The following is a 20,205-nucleotide window of genomic DNA, read 5'->3' on the forward strand; positions in this document are numbered from 1 at the left end:
ATGACGAGTTAATGGGTGCAGCACACCAACATGGCACATGTATACATATGTAACAAATCTGCACATTGTGCACATGTGCACTAGAACTTCAAGTATAATGTTAAAAAAAAATATGTTAAAGTTTGAATGTGATTGCATTCAGATAAAGGGTCTTTAAACAGGTAATTAAGTTAAAATCACATCATTAGAGAGGACATCAGAGAACAGATCTTAACCCAATATGACTCATGTCCTTATAAGAGATTAGAATACAGACAAGTACAGAGCGAAGTTCATGTGTTCAAGTTAAGACAAAGGGCGGTGGCAACCTACAATTCAAGGAGAAAAACCTCAGAGGAAACCCAAACTACTGACACCTCAAACTCAAACTTTTGACCTCTAGAACCATGAGAAAATAATTTCTGTTGTATAAGCCACACAGTCTGTGGTACTTTGTTACAGCAGTTCTAGCAAACTAATGTACACCAGTCTTGGGGTGGGGGAATGGTTGAATGAGAAGAGCAGGTTGTGCCTCTGCTTATTAAGCCCTGGAGAGGTATCCAGCCTCAGTTCTTTGTAGCTTCATTTAAATAAGGAATACCTGGACCTTCTTCAACTCTGAGATCTTATCAACAATTCGGGGGCAATAGAAAAAGAAAATTCCCACTCATTGTCATGTTATACATGCATCTAGTGGGATTTTAACGACATCCAAAAGGAAAGCCAAGTTTTCAGCAATGCAAAGAGAAAAATGGCTCCTTTGTTGTCCATTGCTGCTATACATCTCATAAACACCTCTTAAGGCAATAGCACCTTGCCTATATGAACCTGGGTGAAGGTTCTATGATGCAGTGACATGTCTGCTCAGTGATTTCATGGGCGATATACCATAAACATGGCTGACTTGTGAAATTACCTCTTTGCATTGCTGGCTAGAAAATTGTTTTCAAACACTGGTCAAGGTCTGGATGGCATCCTTCTAAGTAGACATAAATCACTACCTTGAGTGCTCTGAACAATACTGAGACAGGAAATGATCTTGGCAGTCACTTAACCCAATCCTTTATCTGATGTTTCAGTGACTTCTTTCTGCCTATGTCCACGTTAGGTTATACATAAAGCAGAATGCTTGATAAATATAGCCAGGCTAGGATTCCATATACGGAAGTCCTATGTAGAGAGTGAAAGAAGCCTTACACATTTTCACACCTAAAACATTGTTTTTAAAGCTGGTCAAGATTCTTGGTTGAATAAGAAAACATCATCCGTCTACATTTATACTCAACTCCCTCAACACTTTATCATTCGACACCCTCTGTAAGACTGGGGTCCACTAATGAATAGTATTTAGAGTGAAAATAAGACATCACAAGAATTTGATAGTCCATTCTTAGCCTAAGAAAAGCAGTTTGTTGAATATCTGACCTTGGGCAAGTCCATCAACCACTTTTGACTTTTTGTTTCTTCATCTTAAAACAAGAGGATAAACAGTAAAGCACAAAAAAGAAAAAGTACATAGCCATGAATGTTGCTTTCAGTTGTTAAATTCTCCAAATCTCACTATATGTGGTGTGTGTGTGTGTGCATAAATATATATATATATATATATATTCCAAAACCCTTCATCCTATCCTATTCTGCTCATCTAATTTTGCCTACATCCTTCTGCTAAACTTTTTCTAGCCATATTTCCTAAGTGTCTACACCCACAAGCCTTTCCACCCCGAGTGATTTCTCTCTGTGAAACATCCTCGAAACTACAGCTAACTTTCACAAAGACTGGAAGGAAATGCTAAGGGGGTCAGGCAGTGTGTTATTTTTCTATCACTATCATAGCAAATTACCACAGAGTGATTAAAAACAACACAAATTCATTATCTCACAGTTCTGTAGGTCAGAAGTTGAGGTTGGCTCAGCTGGTCTCTCTGACCTAGGTTTCACATCTTCAGATGTGAAAACGTAGAGGTTGGCCTTATCAGGAGGCTCTGGAAAGAATTTGCTTTCCAGCTCAGATTGTTGGAAGATTCCTGTTTCTTGTGATTCTAGGATTAGGGTCCTATCAGCTGGAGTCGTCCTTAGCTCCTAGAGAGCTCTCTACAGTTCTTGCACCCTGATCCCTGTATCTCAGAGCCAACAACAGCCGGTTGAATCCTTCTCATGCTTGAAAACTGACTTCAACTTCTGCTGAATATCCTGTTTCCAGCCAGAGAAAGTTCTCCACTTTTAAAGGTTTATGTTAGAATGAGTCCATAGGGATAATACAAGATAGTGCCCCCTTCTCTTAAAGTCCTTAATTACAACTGCAAAGTCCTTGAGACTCAATCTACGCACAGGTTCAAAGCATTAAGACATGGACATTTTGCAGGCAGGGGGCATTATTCCACCCACCAGGGGTGGTGAGAGGAAAAAAAGGAACTGGTGGTACAGAAACAACTTTCTCTGTAGTGCTGATCTGTCCAGGGGTTTTTCTTTTCTCTAATTCAACCAGACACTTATAACAGTAACTCACATTTAATGTACATAATTTTACATGTGCAGCACTTTATTCGTATAGGCAAACCTCATTTTATTGTGCTTTGCTTTATTGAGTTTTACAGATACTGCATTTTTTGTTTTACAAATTGAAGGTTTGTGGCAACCCTGCATCAAGTAAATGTATCTGTGCCATTTTTCCAACAGCATGTACTCACTTCACATCTCTGTGTCACTTTTTTTTAGCAATAAGGTATTCTTTAATTAAGGTATGTACTTTTTAAAGACATACTGCTATTGTACACTTAAGAGACAATATATAGTGTAAATATAACTTTCATATACACTGGAAAACCAAAAAATTCATGTGACTCACTTTATTGTGATTCTTTATCGCAATGGTCTGGAACTGAACTCACAGTATCTCCAAGGTATGCCTGTATTTAAATGCATTCCTTTTTTTAATCCCCATAAAATCAAATGCAGCAAATCTACTGTTTTCCCCATTTTATATTTGAGGCAGCTGAGGCTCACAGCCTTAAATACCTTCTCCACACAACCAGTTAAGTGGAAGAGTCAAGATTTCAACCCAGTTTCTGTGACTTCAGAGCCCACACTCTCAACATTATATGGCAGAGAAATCAGGGTTCACAGAGATCCCGTGACTTTGCCAAGATGGTTTATGAAAGTGTCGGAAAATAAATCAGATCTATACCAGCCTTGGCACAACTTGCTCTTCCATCTCACACGTGCTTCACACCCTTCCATCAGGTTGCTTCCACCACATATTTGTTTTTTGTTTGTTTGTTTGTTTATATGGAGTCTCGCTCTGTCACCCAGGCTAGAGTGCAGTGGCACAATCTCAGGGAACTGCAACCTCCGCCTCCTGGGTTCAAGCAATTCTCCTGCCTCAACCTCCTGAGTAAGTGGGATTATAGCACCTGCCACCACACCTGGCTAATTTTTATATTTTTAGCAGAGACAGGGTTTCACCATATTAGCCAGGCTGGTCTCGAACTCCTGACCTCAGGTGATTCATCTGCCTCAGCCTCCCAAAGTGCTGTGATTACAGGCATGAGCCACCATGCCCGGCCACACATTTGTTCTTATGTCACTAATTTTTATTACCCTGTTCTCCCCATGACGGAAACTACAGCTTCTTTTGCGGTCATAGTTTTCGGAATAGTGAGACATTTTAAAAATACTCTAAATGGACTGGGCGCATTGGCTCATGCCTATAATCCCAGCACTTTGGGAGGCCAAGGTGGGCAGATCACTTGAGGTCAGGAGTTCAAGATCAGCCTGTCCAACATGGTGAAACCTTGTCTCTGCTAAAGATACAAAAAATTAGCTGGATGTGCTGACGTGCACCTGTAGTCCCAGCTACTTGGGATGGTGAGACAGGAGAATCACTTGAACCCAGCAGGCAGAGGTTGCAGTGAGCCAAGATCACACCATTGCATTCCAGAGCCTGGGCATCACAGGGAGACTCTGTCTCCAAAAAAAAAAAAAAAAAAAAAAAATACTCTAAATGTCACACATAATGCTAAAATATAAATTTGATAGAACTAGTTTTTGGAGCTTGGACTCCCGTAATTACCTTCCAGTATAGTAGGCACACAAGATAGTAGCTACTCTGACCAAAAGAAAATGGAAGAAGGATAGCACACCACCAAAATTTTGTACAAATGACAAGAGTTTATATTATATTTGCTCTTGTTTCATTTGTACGCACTTGCTCAAGCTTGTAAATAAGGAGGTGCTCCTAAAACTGTTATGGCCCACTGTACAATTGATAACACACACTACTAAGGACTTATTCATGTCTCTAGGGAAGAATATTCATTTGAACGTAATATAGAGAGTAATTAATGAGCTGTTTCCCTAACTCACTGGTAAAGCATTTTGAAATTTTACTGAAGTTTCTTTCAAGAGTGGATGTTGACATCGTGGCCAATGCTGTGAAGAGCACTATTTTTAAACACATTCAGCAAACTCAGGAAGTTATTGGGTAAGCCTCATTTATTCCATATTATTAAGAAATTTGGCATTTGGTATAAATTAATTGTTCATGATTATTCTTATGTCACCAGTTAATGACAATCTTTACAGATATGTTCTCATTTAATCACCAAAGCAGCCCATACTAGATGAGTGTCTCAATACCCAATATGCACATGAAACACTACGGCCTCAAAAGGATAAGTAGCTTATCCAAAATTAGACAACTAGGAAGAGGCAAAATTCAGGATTCCAAACCATATCAGTCTGATGCTGAAGTCCCTACTCCCTTCCCTGCTCCTGAATCAGCAGCATCTCAAGAGCCAACATTTTTAAGTGAAGTTTGGTGTTTCTCCTCAACTGTTCTCAGATTCCTGTCTTTTGAAGCAACAGTTCTTCATGTAGTTTAACAATTATTGTAGTAATGGATCTAAAGATTTTGATGACGGCTCTTTTGTTTACTTCCAGGTTAGAAATGTCTTCTGGATAGCAGAACTTGTGAGAAATCTGATTACTTAATATGGGATGTTTCTCTGTACTAACAGTTTTAAACAGTTTCCTACTTTTTAAATCACTTTTATTTATATTCCCCCTCTACCTAGTATTTTCTAAATGTCTTGTCATCTTTCATTTTAATTTGCAAAATAGAGCTATTATTCACTACAACTAAACATGCCAGCAAGTCATGCTGAGAAATTTAATGAAGAAATATGGTTTAGCCAACCTTTACGCCAAAAAAGGAAGGCTTGACAAAGTACAAATTATAGAATATTGGCATCATGGCTCTATTATATCTAGAGTGAAGGCAGTGGAATAAGAATTAAAATAATATTATACTTCAAATTAGCTATGCAAGCTAGAACTGATAGACTTGTTTAAAATATAATTACCTGAGAAGCTCTACTTATCCAGATCTGTACATAAATGTGTGAGTATTCTGATTTCATAATGGAATCTATTTCACAAGTCTTAAATATCTCTTATCTTGCCACTAAAATAATTTTTTAAAGTAGAAATAAAGATCTCAAGATCGCATCAAAATTAAAACAGCTTCCAACTATCGCCACAATCTTAGAGGAAACCCCACTTACTACTCAGATGAATTGAAAATCTTCCCTGAGGCCTGAGCTAGGCTGTGCTGGTGGGAGGAGAGCAGGCCGACCAGTCTAAAGATGTTGGGCCATTGGAGGAGGTTTTATTTGTTCCCCACTCTCTGCTGCTTAGTTACATGCTCAAGATTCAGATGAATCAGGAAATAGATGGCTGTTTGCCATTCTGCTGCACAATGGCAGGTTTTAAGATGGTTGGTGTCCTGTTACTCTCCCCCAGTCAACACCAGGCTCTTCTGTAATTCTGCCGCTCTGCATTTGTAATTTCTCTTACTCAACAAGACAGAAGCTGGGGTAAATCAGAAGACTGGGCTCAAAAAAAGAGAAGAGAAAAGGTATGATCTCAGAAGCAGACCAGAGTGTCCCCTGCCCTCCAACTTCAAGGACTGGGGTCAGATAAGGAGCAAAAGAGCACAACAAAACCTATTCCTTGCTGGGGAAAGGGAAGGAGACAATATCTGAAGGAGGTAAGATCTGAGAGTGAACTAGACAGTTTCTAACCAGAGTTCACTCTCCAAGATTCTATTCAGGGGTGGAAAAGTAAACTTTGAGAACCCTTAATCAACAAAACATAAATCCACTGTATATTTTTGCCCACGAAATCGGGACTTTTCAATTAACTGGTCATTCATGCCAGAATTGCATACCACCCATTCACCATTTTGGGGTAACCCCTAATCTAGTCTCCGTTGCTTTGATGTTGTCATTTCAAAAATGTTATATAAATAGAATCATGTAGTATATAACCTTTTGAGATTGGCTTTTTTCATACAGCATAATCCACCTGGATATCCATCAAGTTGTACGTATCAGTAGTTTGCTACTTCTTATTGCTGAATATTATTCCATGGTATGGATATACATCAGTTTGTTTAACCATTCACCCATTGACCAAGGGCCAACTTTAAAAATGTAGTAGGGTATTTGAATTTTCCTACCTCGTGAAAAAAGATCTGTCAACTTACCTAAAGAGATTCGCTTTGGTTATGTAAAAGGAAAATAAATTCACCTGAAGTTTGAGAAAATGGAAGGAATTCGCAATAAGTACTTATTAAATGGTTGACATTTAGTTTTCAGAGTAAACCTAGACTGGAGATTATATTCATTTTACTAGTAAAAGCAAGGTTCAAAATGGCTAAATACATTCCCGCAGTTACTAAGTAGTTGATGTATGATTAAACCCAAGTCTTTTCCAACCAAATTCTATAGCCTATGGACTCCATTATGCCACACTGTGATATGGAAGAGAGAAACCAATGGGCCACCATGAATTAAGAAATAGCACTCATCCCAGAAGAACAGTGAAATCAGCCACAAGTGAATTGAGAGAATAAAAATTTGATTGCTGCCTTTCCAGTTTATGTTCACCACAATGGCTTTTTCAAATCTGAATTCTTTTACTTAATATTCCCATAACTCAGAACTATAAACCAAAAATTCTCTTACTCCCAATAAAAACAACAAAAATCTGGGAAAAAGATGAATGAAAAAGCTAGAATCAATTGGTGGTATTTGTGGCAAATACAGTATGGCAAATAATTCTCTGATAAGGGTGCTCCCATAAGGAAGGAAGTGCTTGCAGATGAAAGAGTCCCCCTTCAGTTTCTCCTACATGCTGACATAGCACTGCTCCATAATTTTTTTGTCACAGCTTTCAGATAAATCATTAGAACCACTACCTCTCTTGTCAAGCTGGTTTCAAATGACACCAGAGCACTGAACTGGGGTCACAGGGCTGTCCCGCTGCTAGCTTCTTGTGCGTGGCCACAACCCCACCCACCTTGCAGAAGACAATGGCTTGCTTACTAGACAGAGATAAATCCCTCGCTGGCACGCTCATCAGACTCTAAGCCAAACTCATCTCCTTCTTCCTCTCCTTTCCTCCCTCACTCTGGTTATTTATAGAGATCACAGGTGAATCGAGGGAAATTATTACAGCGCAATGACTGCTGAAAGGCTAGAAGCTAAAGAAGATGGATTATCATGGCTCTGACATGATTTGTATGGATTTCCAAAATTAAGCTGTTCGCTTAGAGTGACCACCCTCCTCCCGCCCCAGGCTTTGCAGCCGCCCTGGTGATAACCTTCATCTGCACTTGTGAGCCTAGAAAGCTGAGCACGTTTCCCATTACCTTTCAAGCGAGTGTGTAGGGTTCTTCTGGCCCCTCAGTAATAGCAGGGCTGCTGGTGAACAGAGTGATAAACACCTACTGAGAGGGATGTAGCGTGAAAAGATCTCATCACCTGCCATTAGCTCCCCAATGAATAATGCAGCATTTTCCGTGGCAGGTGTCAGGGGTGGGAGGGAGAATTGCTGCCGTGAATGCTCTGGTGAGCACATCAGCACAATGTAAGGGGTGAAAGCAACAGATGCATGTGACAAAATTACACAAGCTATTGTGTTTTAAAAGAAAGAGGAACTTTTACTTCCCATATACCTGGCGAGTTTTTTTTTCTCTATCTTTACAGTCAGAACATGGCAAATGCTGCTTTAACTCTTACCATTATCATCTGGACACTTTGCAAAGGGATCATTTCTCTTTGATCTTGTTGCTTAGCTAATAGCATATTTCTCCCTCTGCTTTCAGTTTTTCTCTGGCTTGTCTATCTTGGACTAGATGTGTATATTGGGATTTTTTTGTATTTTTATTAATCTCTATAGGCTTGGGTTAAATAGAAATGCCAAAAAAAGAGCAAATGCAATAATTTCTATGTGCGTTTGTATGTACATTTGCATGCACACATGTGAAAGTTGTCATTTTTGGCCAAAACAATGGGTAGCTAATAGACTTATTGCCTTTGAGAATCTGCCTGAAGACAATAATATTAGACCAGCAGAACCTAAGGCAAAAATGAGATCCATTATTGGTTATTCCAGCACATGAATTCATTTGTCTTGAGAGCCACAAATGGAAGTGATTTGTAGCTTCAGTTCACAATATGAGAAAAACTGATGAGCTTTAGGTCAACTTCCCTCAAAATTGGCACAATTTCTGAGCACTTACAGGTAGATTTTGCATTTTGGGGACAGTTGTCATGTAACTTCCAAGGTGGCCAGACATGAGAATTAAATTCCAGGACTACTTAGCCACCACTGTCTCCCAAAAAAATCCCACATTTTCTGAGGCTAAAATGTCGAATTTTTTGTATTGAGCTTCCCCATTGAAGGCAAGGAAGAAAATAAAAAAGATAGAAATAGTTCTTGGGTTAAAATTAGGCTAGAGAATTTTAAAATGTGGTACACACTACTACCACTAAAATAGTTACTGAATAAGACTAGCCATGACTTACTCCTTAAATTCTGGACCTGCCCCTATCAGTGCAGCAAATAAAGTTCCCATCCTTTCTCCCCACATCATGAGGGATAAGAAAGAGCTGGATCAGATTAAAGCACCTTGATAAATTAAAACAAAGCTTGCTTTTGACTATTGACGCCCTTTCCTCATCACTTTGGCCATCATTTTTTTGGAACAAGTATATTGACAAGGGTAGGAGTGCTTAGACAGTTGCCAGGACAAAAAGTAAACTGTCCCAGAGAAGCAGGGACATACAGCCAACATACCACCTTTCACCTTGTTATCCCAAGAGACTAAGACCCTTATATCGCCTTCAGCTGTTCAATAACATTCTAGTTTAGTCTTACTCTCCTCCAAAATATGCAGATCGCCATATTACCAATAGTTCCTTACTTCCTCAAAATTCCCAGCCCTTTATTAGACAAGCTACCAGAATCCATTCATTAATTCAACAATATCCATTGAGCACATATAACGTGTCACATAATGAAGCTAAGTGTCAAAGCTGTCATGTCCCTGCCCAAAGAAGAAGTACATGCTAGCAGAGGAAACAGGTAATAAATAAATAACCAAAAAAACAAACAAGTACTTAAATGTCATGATAATTCCATAAAGGAAATAAAACAGCCAGCAAGATGATGTACTAAACAGTAACCAAGAAAGGGGGCTACATTTGTGAAGTTAGAGAAGACCATGTAGAAGTGGGCATTTAAATAGCAAGTAAAGAAAATAATGCCAGCTGCGTTAATCCAGGTCCTCTGAGAAGCAGATGCCAAGATGGGATTAAAGATGCAAGGATTTTATTGGAGAAGATGCCTATGACAAAAGGAGAGGGAGGGAGCAGGAGAAAGCTGAGACTGGCATCACACCACAATGCAAGTTTTACCATGGGTGAAGGAGAGAGGGAGAGAAGGTTGGTAAGAAGAGTCCTGGTCTGCCATGCGATCTAAGAAAGTTTCAGGAGAGCTGTCATGGATTCCTGGAACCAAAGTCAGCAGACAAAGTAGCCCTACATCTCCCAGGAATGCAGCTGTCCTGGCATCCCACCACACTTGACTGTTGGTGACGAGCAGCACAGAGAGGCATGACCTCGAGGCAGAATTGGTGACAGGCTTCAGGGCACAGCAACCAGGGCCCACGCCCTCAGATGATCTGTGAGGCTCGTTCTCGTGGCTGCTGTAACCACCATGTAAAGAGCAGGAGGAAGACAATTCCAGAGAGAGGGAAAAGCAAGGATAACTGCCTGGGGGTTAAAAACTCCCTGGAATAAATGAAAGGAGTTTGGGCAGATTTGACAATAGCAGAAAAATACACAAGGGCTAGATTATACGGGGGTTTACACATTGAAGAAATAATACGCTGGGCGCAGTGGCTCACGCTTGTAATCCCAGCACTTTGGGAGGCCGAGGCAGGCAGATCACGCAGTCAGGAGATCGAGACCATCCTGGCTAACATGGTGAAACCCCATCTCTACTAAAAAATACAAAAAATTAGCCGGGCGTGGTGGCAGGCGCCTATAGTCCCAGCTACTCGGGAGGCTGAGGCAGGAGAATGGTGTGAACCTGGGAGGCTGCACCCCAGCCTGGGCAATAGAGCAAGACTCAGTCTCAAAAAAAAGAAAGAAAAAAGAAATAATAGCAGCTTAGTTATTAAGTGTACACCATTGGCTAGGCATTTCTCCAGGTGTTTTACATAAACTCTGTTCATTTTCCATATTTTTGTAAGGTGCTATTATTATCCTAATTCTACAAGTAAGCAAACTGAAACCAGAAAGGTGAAGAGATTCACTCAAGGTTACATTAGTTTGTAAGTAAGGGAGCTGAGATACACACACACAGCCTATTTGCAACCACCAGGCTTACATCTTCTCTAATAAGGGTTTTGAATTTTATTCTAAGAAAAATAGGAAGACACTGAAGTAGCATAAACAGAATTAATTAATATACACTAATATGTGGTTCCAGGGCATCTGCTTATCCTCTTAGCCATTTGAGAATCTTTTTAAATAAAACTAAAATAATTGCTTATACTTTGAACAAAATATGCAACCATGGAAGCTTTTATGGTACGTTAACCCATTCACAGGATGACCCCAAAGGCTATCAGTTTGCACAGGCTGAAAATGGGAAGATCCTGCAGCAGGTCCAGCCTTCCATGTAAGCTGCTGTGCCACATGGGCCATACTAGATCTTTGAGGTCCTTGTGACAGATTGGAAGACTAGATGAGGGTTTTGGAAGGTTCCTACATCTGGGCTATAGATGATTCATACATAGATCTTTAGGATTTTGGAGCAAAGCCATGTCATCCTCTGCAGATTACTAGTCTTCTGAGAAAGAGGTTTTGGCTTGCTACTGGGTTTAGTAGAGACTATGCAACCTGAGCTACTCATCATGAACAGGGTGTTGTCTGATTCACAAAGCCATAAAGTTACGTGCACACAGCAAAACTATCATCAAATGTAAGTGGCATATACAAGATGAAACTTGGGCAGGTCCTGAAGGAAAAGGAAGTTGCAGGAGGAAGCAGTCTAAATGATCATGGTCCCTACTTTTTGAGTCAGGGTCTTGTTCTGTCACCCAGGCCGGAGTGCAAGTTCAGTGGCGTGATCATGACTCACTGCAGCCTGGACTTCTCAGGCTCAAGCGATCCTCCCACTTCAGCTTCTGAGTAGCTGGGACTATAGGCATGCAGAACCATGCCCAAGCAATTTTTTGTATATTTTGTAGAAATCAGGTTTTGCCACATTGCCCAGCCTGGTCTCAAACACCTGGGCTTGAGTGAGCCACCCTCCTCACCCTCCCCCAAAGTGTTGGACCTAGTCTTGATTCATTGCCTCCTCCTTCTTAACACAGACCATTGACCTCATGTGGAGTTCTTCATGACCAGTTAACAGATGGTTTACAGATAGTTTGCATGATATGCCAGCAATATCCAGAAGTGGATGACTACAGCATTACAGCCCCTCTTGAGTTTGGCCCTAAAGGACAGTGGTGAAGAAAAAGCTTTCCACTTGGCAGAACTTCAGTAGCTGGTTGTTCAGTTTGTCTAAAAGGAGAGATGTCCACAGGCGTAGGTCTGCAATGATTTATGTGCTATAGCTAACAAGTTGGCTCATGGCCAAGGGCTTATAAAGAACATAGTTGGAAAACTAGTTGACTAGGAGATCTAAGGAAAAGGTATACAGAATGATGGCCCCACAAATACATCTTAACCCCTGGAACCTGGAATTGTTACCTTACATGGCAAAAGAAACTACAGATGTGATTCAGGTTAAGGAATTTGATATCAGGAGATTATGGTGGATTACCTGGGTGGGCCCAGCCTGATCTCATTATTCCTTAAAAGTGTAGAACCTCTCCAGGGTCAGGTCAGGGTCTGAATCAGATTGCACGTAGCTGGTCTTTGAAGATGAAGGAAGGGTGCCAAAACCAAAGAAATGAGCAACCTCTAGAAACTAAAAAAGGCAAGGTAATGGATTCTCCCCAGGACCTCCAGAAAGAAATGCAGACCTACCAGCACTCTTATTTTAACCCAGGGAGACCTGTTTCCTACTTTTGGCCAATCTGTAAGACAATTAATACCACCATCACAGTATTCTATATAGAGTTTTTGAGCAAGAACACATTTCACAGCAAATGAAATATGACAATGGAACCATACTCATGGAATTCACTGGTCTTATCACGCTCCTCATTACTTGAAAGCAGCTGGCTAGATAGAAAATGGAATAGCCTTTTGAATACTCAGTTATAGTGCCAGGTAGGTGACAATACTTTGAGAGATGGAGGCAATGTCCTCCGGGATCCAGTATGTGCTCCAAATCAGTGTTCAATATATGGTGCCATTTCTTCCATAGTCAGAATTCCCAGACATGGAAAATGGGAGAGGGGTATCTCACTGTTCTACCTAATGACCCACCACTCGCAAAATTGTTGCTTCCTGTTCCTTTGAATTAAGGTTCTGACGCTCTAGAAGTCTTAGTTTCCAAGAAACAAATGCTTCCACAGGGGACGTAAGAGTAATTCCATTGAGCTGAAAGTTGAGACCGTCACCCAGACACTTTGAGAGCTTATGACAGTAGAATAACAGGACTAATATCAAAGGGCTAAAAGTTGAAGAAATTGATTGTCACTCTCAAGGGAAAATTAAGTTGCTACTGAGAAACAAGGGTGTGCTTTTAGTATTTCAATGTCCTGTGATTAAAGTCAATGCTTGGGTATACATGTGCAAAGAAAGGGTACAATATCATGTTTAAAACTCAGAAAACTAACCATTTGATAAGTCTATTATCAAATAATCTATTTGACTGCCTTCTCCACTAAGTAAAATATTTAGAGGTTACTTTTTTTAAAAAGCAATAGGTGATCAAAAGAAGTTAAATACACTAATAAAAACACAGTTTAGGCCTCTTTTATGTACAGTAATTACCCCCCAATTAAGTCCAATGCAAACAACAAGCTTTCTTAATTCAGAAAAACAATCCAGTGAAATTACTCATAAATCTGTACTGCATGAATCTAGTGTTGAATAACCCCTTCCTTCATACCTCTCAGGAGCAGGAACAAGACGTTATGACATTGGTTAGGATTGAGGTAAAAAAATGTGCCTAATGGTCATTTGTAGCATCTTAATACCCTTCCTCTTGACTCCTGTGGTTCCACCCAAGGTCCAAATCAGTTTCCAGCTTTCTAATCAATTATCTAAACCATATGTGGTAAAAAGCTTCCAAAATGCCTCCCAGTGCCCGCTGCCTCCTCCTATTAATGCCCTGGTGTATTTTCCCCACTCCTTGTGTGTGGGCTAAACCTAGGGATTTGCTGCTAGTGATCAGAAATGGAAAAGGCAATGGAATATTGCTTTTGAGATTAGGTTATGCAAAACTGACTTTCATCTTGTTCACACACACTTTATCTCTGCCCCTTCTTACTTCTTTCCACTGATGAAATAAGCTGCTATGTTGTAAGATGCCTTACAGAGAGACCCAGTTAGCAGGGAACTGAGGGAAGCCTCCAGCCACAGCCCATGAGGAACTGAAGCCCTCAGTTTAATAGTTCTTAAATGGATCATGTTAACAAACAGAAGAATAAGTCTAGAAGTAGATTTTTCCCCATTTGAGCCTTGAGATACCCACAGCCATTGCCAAAACCTTAATTTCAATTCTGTAGGAGACTCTGAACAGGAGAATCCAGCCAAATTGTGCTGAGATTCCTGGGTCACAGAATCTTTGAGGTCAAAAATGACTCAGTGGTTCCCTGAAAGAAGTGCTCTACTTGGCATGTATCATTCTGAGACACAGGCTAAAGAAAGAGCATCTATCTGGGAAATATTCTCAGACCACCACAAAGAGACGAAGCCCAAACACACAAGCACATTTCAAGCTTCTACTCGTATCATGTCTGCCAAGATTCCATTGGTCAAAGCAAGCCACATGGGCAAGCTCAAAGTAAAGAGGTGGGAAGCTACACTAGGTCTACCATAAGGCAACGGTAGGGGTACAGACATATATTATTACGACAGGGCCATAAAGCATTGAGATCCATGTTTCCATCTGCCACACATCCAACAATTTTTCTTTTTAAATTATCTGTAATGGTTTTGTTTGTCTGCAACCAAGAATCCTTACTGATGCAATGTATGAAAGTAAAAGGAAGCAGTGAAATGAGGAAAAGTGGAGACAGCACACAGGTTCAACAATAGGGTAGTGATCACTTAAACTATGGCATATTCATGAATGAAATGCTGTGTGGTCAATAATGTAGATTTTAAAGCAAGTAATTTCAATGTCTCTCTTCCTACACAGACACACACACACACACCCCAACACACATTTCACACTCACAGGAAAAGCTCCAAATTTGTCAGGTTTAAGGATGCTAGCCACTTTGCTAGTGGGAAGAGTACGTCACTATGTTAGCAAAAGAGATAAAAGTCAAGTACACATGTAAAGAGGCAGAAGTGCCCTTTTTTATTGAACTGGCACTTTTCTATAGGAAATTAAGACTTACTTGTCTGAGGATCTGGTACCCCATCTAAAAAGAAATTATTAAAGTAACACCGAGATGGCCAGTCACGGTGGCTCACTCCTTGGATCCCAGCACTTTGGGAGGCCAAGGCAGGGGGATCACGAGGTCAGAAGATCAAGACCATCCTGGCTAACATGGTGAAACCCTGTCTCTACTAAAAATACAAAAAATTAGCTGGGCATGGTGGAGGGTGCCTGCAGTCCCAGCTACTCGGGAGGCTGAGACAGGAGAATGGGTGAACCCAGGAGGCGGAGCTTGCAGCAAGCCGAGATCATGCCACTGCACTCCAGCCTGGGTGACAGAGCGAGACTCCGTTTCAATCAATCAATCAATCAATCAGTCAATCAATAAAGTAACAAAGATACAGCCATGCTGAAAGATGAAAGACTGATATGGAGCAAAAGAAAAAGAGGTGAAAAAATCTAGATCTATACTGGATATATCCAAACTAAGCTTAGAGCACTGATGTTTCAGACACTTAACTATATGAACAGAGTGGCCACACCAAGCTAATTTTCTATGAGATGAACTAGTCTGGAAAATGGTTAATCGGTTCATCTAGTTTGTGATATTATTCTTCTATTTCAAAATAATTGGAAAACAGTTATTTATGATTCTATAGTGCAGACAGATTGAAGATGTGTACATCTTTTCTGTTTAGTTACCCTGAGATCTTAATACTCTTGTTTGCCCTTAGTGGGAATCAAAGACTTCTTTCTCGAACCAAGTTTTCATCTGTTAAATGGATGAAAGCATTGTCCAGTGGAAATATCAAATGTTGCCCGCTAAAGATTGTGTTAGATATTTTTCCCTAGTAAGTTCACCCAGTTACCTGTGGGAGTGTTTAAACTCATCATTTTTTTTTAATTAATTTTTTTTTTTTTTTTTTGAGATGGAGTCTTGCTCTATCGCCCAGCCTGGAGTGCAGTGGCACCATCTCAACTCACCACAACCTCCACCTCCTGGGTTCAAGTGATTCTCCCGCCTCAGCCACCTGAGTAGCTGAAATTACAGGTGCCTGCCACCACGCCTGGCTAAGTTTTGTATTTTTAGTAGAGTTGGGGTTTCACCATGTTGGCCAGGCTGGTCTCGAATTCCTGACCTCAGGTGATCCACCCACTTTGGCCTCCCAAAGTGCTGGGATTACAGGCATGAGCTGGCGTGCAGTGATACAATCACAGCAGTAGCTGGAGTGCAGTGGTACAATCACAGGTCACTGCAGCTTCGTGCTCCAGGGCTCAACTGAAACTCCCACCTCAGCCTCCCCAGTAGTTGGGACTACACAGGCATGGCCACCATGCCTAATTTTTTTGTAGAGACAGGGTTTCCCTAAGTTGCCCAGACTTTTGATTTTGTTGATCGTTGATAATTTTTAAAGTTCTGCTCAATAATCAAGTCTATTGAAGAAATCTGAGAAAGTAGAATTTGGATTTTAGTGATGAAATAGAAGAAAGAAGTCATGTGAGTCAAACAGAGCTGTAGAGCAAAACCCAACTGTAACAAGTTGAGCTCTGTTCCCCAGAAAAGATACATTCAAGTCCTTCAAATGTGACCTTATATGGAAATAGGGTCTTTGCAAGTGTAGTTAAGATGCAAGTTGAGGTCGTGCTGGATTATGGCAAGTAATATGTCCACTCACTGATGTCTTTATAAGAAAAAAGAGACGTACAGAGACACACAGAAAAGAAGGTCATGTGATGGTGGAAGCAGAGACTGGAGTGACAAGCTAAGGAATGCCAAGGGTTATTAGCAACCACCAGAAGTTACCAGAAGGACATAGGACAGATTCTCTTTCAGAGCCTCCAGAAGGAACTAACCCTGTTAACACCTTGATTTTGGATTTCTAGCCTCCAGAATGTAAAAAAAAAAAAAAAAAAAAAAAAAAATACAAATCTGTTATTTCACATCACCAAGCTAGTGGTAATTTATTATGGCAGCCCAGGGAATCTAATACACAAACTGTGGTTTGTTTTATGTTTTGTTCATTTCTGTTCTTGATCCATGTTACAAAGTGCTTAACAAATAACAAAGAATTTTTAAACGGTTAAATTAAAATAGAAGGCCATGTGTAGAGGGCCACACCCTTGACACATGTCCTTTGTCACAATGGTCTTGAAGTTGAAGTCTATCAGAGCCAGAGCACATGCCAAGGGGCTAGACACCACCATTTTACATTCTAGCATTTTCAGAGGTGCAACCCACCATTCATAATGCTTAGTGAATGCTGCCTTAATTAACAGCATTCAGAGCGCTTGGAAAAAAAACAAAACAAAACAGGCCAGCCCCTCATCAACTTTGAGCAGCTGTTGGGAAGCCAGCAAGATTGGGTCATGTGAACATGTCTCACCAGGTTCATTAGGACTCACCAGTACACATTATTATAATTGAAAACCATAAGCCAGAACAGACTCTTTATGGAACAGGTTATTATCACCAGTCTGTTCGGTAACACAGCTTCTCACAGACGTTAACTATATCCACTACCCTTGGACAAAGCTGAACTAGGATGACCCTCTTTTCAAATTATAATGATCACATCTTTGTATGCCATTATTCTTGAAATGTGATAAATTCACGAGTTTATCAAAAGCCTGGTCTCAAAAATGCGAGCATTTCTCCCAGCAAAAACTATGGCTCTATAAAGACTTTCCCAGTGTTAGGAATAAAAAATAGAAAATATTTGGAAAAAATAAATGTATGCTATTGTTAATGTTCTTGCTCTTTTTGGCTTCTTAAATTATCTGGGGACAAACTTAACCATTATCTTATATTTGAGAAAAGGGCTTTTTTTTTTTTTAAGATATCAGACTTTCTAAAACATGTGCATGTGGGTGTGTATATACACACACACACATGCATGTGCACACATATATGTAAAGGGCATACAGAAAAAGAAAAAAGAGAAGAAGATGAGAAGTACATAAAAAATAGATGTATTTTGAGATTTCCACATCTTGAAATAAATTAAAACTTTAAGTTTCAAGAAAATTTAAACAGTTGAACTTTAAGAACATACTTCACGTTAATATAAACGATGCTAAATAAATTGCGTTGAGATACCACATCTATGTAGAATCATTCCCTTAATGAATGTAATAGGTTTCTTTGTCAATAACTTTGATAACCAAAAGCAAAACAACTTGAACGAAGGATTGACTTGTATAATAGCAGATAAAAGGAAAATTATTTAACAGTACTTAAAATATTGTCAAATGTAACAATATCTATCAAATATCTACTTGAGGCTGGAGGCTAGAGGACAGCAGGACATAGTTTTTTATTAAAAATGTTGAGCAGTAAAGAGGTAGCCTAGGGGCAATAGCTTAGGTATGGAGAAGCCCAGCTTATGGCTGGTTTTCCAAAAGAATATTTTTATAAATTTCAAGATTCTATCGTATGATAAAAAGTATCTAAGCTTCTACGTTTCAGTAGTTTTTACGATAGCTTCTACCTAGCCTAGATACACAAATTTGTTATATTCTGGAAAGTACAACTTCCACAGATAGAGACTAGCCTCCAAAGAGGATGGATGATTTAGCCAACACTCACTTTGGGTTTATCTGCCCAAATTCTCCCTCTCAACACATACAATTACAGTACTGGGTCCCCACAAGCCATGTCCTTAAAATGTGACAATGCCTGCCTGGTCCAATTGGATTGGACATGGGTTGGGTCTTTCATTCCACTACGGCAATAAGTTTCTTTCCAGGATACCAGAATTAGGCATGCTATATTATAAACACAGTTTGGCTGATTTCTTGAAGAGAGGAAATACAACTTAGGAATCTCGAGTAGTTATTTTCTATTATGTCTATGGCAAGCTTGTCTAGCCCATGGACCACAAACCACATTCAGCCAGGACAGCTTTGAATGTGGCCCAACACAAATTCATAACCCTTCTTAAAACATTAGATTTTCTTTTAAAGTTCATCAGCTGTCTTTAGTGTTTGTGTATTTTATGTGTGAACCAAGACAATTCTTCTTCCAGTGTGGCCCAGGGAAGCCCAAAGTTTGAACACCCCTGAGCTATGGGATAGTTATGAGTCTACAGTAAAAGAGAAAAAGAAAAATGAAAAGGAGAAGAAAAAGCAGTAGATGCATGAAGAAAGGGAAGATAAAAGAAAGTTTTATCTAGCATTTCAGTTTCTGGTTCTAGTTTGTTCCTGAGAACCACATGCAATCTATATTCCAAAAGCTGATCTTTATAATCATTTTTACCATTTATTTAAGATATTTTGGGTGAACTTTTAATATTTTTCAGTTAGAGAGTACCAATAATACAGAAATTAGTAGAAAGATGAATGAGTTAAGACAGAATGATGTGGTTAAGCTTTCACCAATCCCAGGATGGGATATTCACAACCTTTGTCATACCTTGTAACGTAAGACAAGCCAGACCTATGCACACATACACAAAAATTTGGGCATGGTGGCTCACGCCTATAATCCCAGCACTTTAGGAGGTCGAGACAGGTGGATCACCTAAGGTCAGGAGTTTGAGACCAACCTGGCCAACATGGTGAAACCTCATCTCTACTAAAAATACAAAAATTATCCAGGTGTGGTGGTGGATGCCTGTAGTCCCAGCTACTCAGGAGACTTAGGCAGGAGAATTGCTTGAACCCCAGAAGCAGAGGTTGCAGTGAGCTGAGATCATGACACTGCACTACATCCTAGGCAACAGAGCGAGACTCCATATCAAAAAATTAAAAACAAAAAACAAAAAACAAAAAACAGACCTATGCACATAAGACAATTTAAAAATAAATAACAACAATAATAAAGAATCTTAAAAGCAAAGATATTTACATTCAAAGAAGCAACGAAAAGACTGACATCTGGCTTCTCAACAGAAACGATACAAGCCAGAAGGTAATAGGGTGTCATCTTTAAATTTCTGAAAGAAAAGAATTGCCAGCCTAGAATTCAAACCCTAGTGACAATATCCTTCAAAAGTGTTCGTAAAAATAAAGACATTGTAAGAAGAGCAAAAACTAAGTGAATTTTTCAACATACTAGCTCTACAGTGGGGGAAGGAGGGAGGGGAAGTGGGGAGGGGAAGCGGGGAAGAGAAGAAGGGGGAGAGAAGGGGGAGAGAAGAAGGGGGAGAGAAGAAGGGGGAGAGAAGAAGGGAAGATAAGAAGGGAAGATAAGAGAAGGTGGGAAGAGAAGAAGGGAAGGCAAGGGGGGAAGAGAAGAAGGGAAGGGGGGAAGAGAAGAAGGGAACAGAAGAGGGAAGGAAAAGAGAGAAAGGGAAGAGGAGGACGGGAGGAAGGAAGCAGAGGAAGGAAGGAAGCGGGGGCAGGGAGGAAGAAAAACTCTTC

The sequence above is a fragment of the Colobus angolensis genome, unplaced genomic scaffold (genome assembly GCF_000951035.1).
Source record: "Colobus angolensis palliatus isolate OR3802 unplaced genomic scaffold, Cang.pa_1.0 Scaffold388, whole genome shotgun sequence".
NCBI lineage: Eukaryota > Metazoa > Chordata > Mammalia > Primates > Cercopithecidae > Colobus > Colobus angolensis.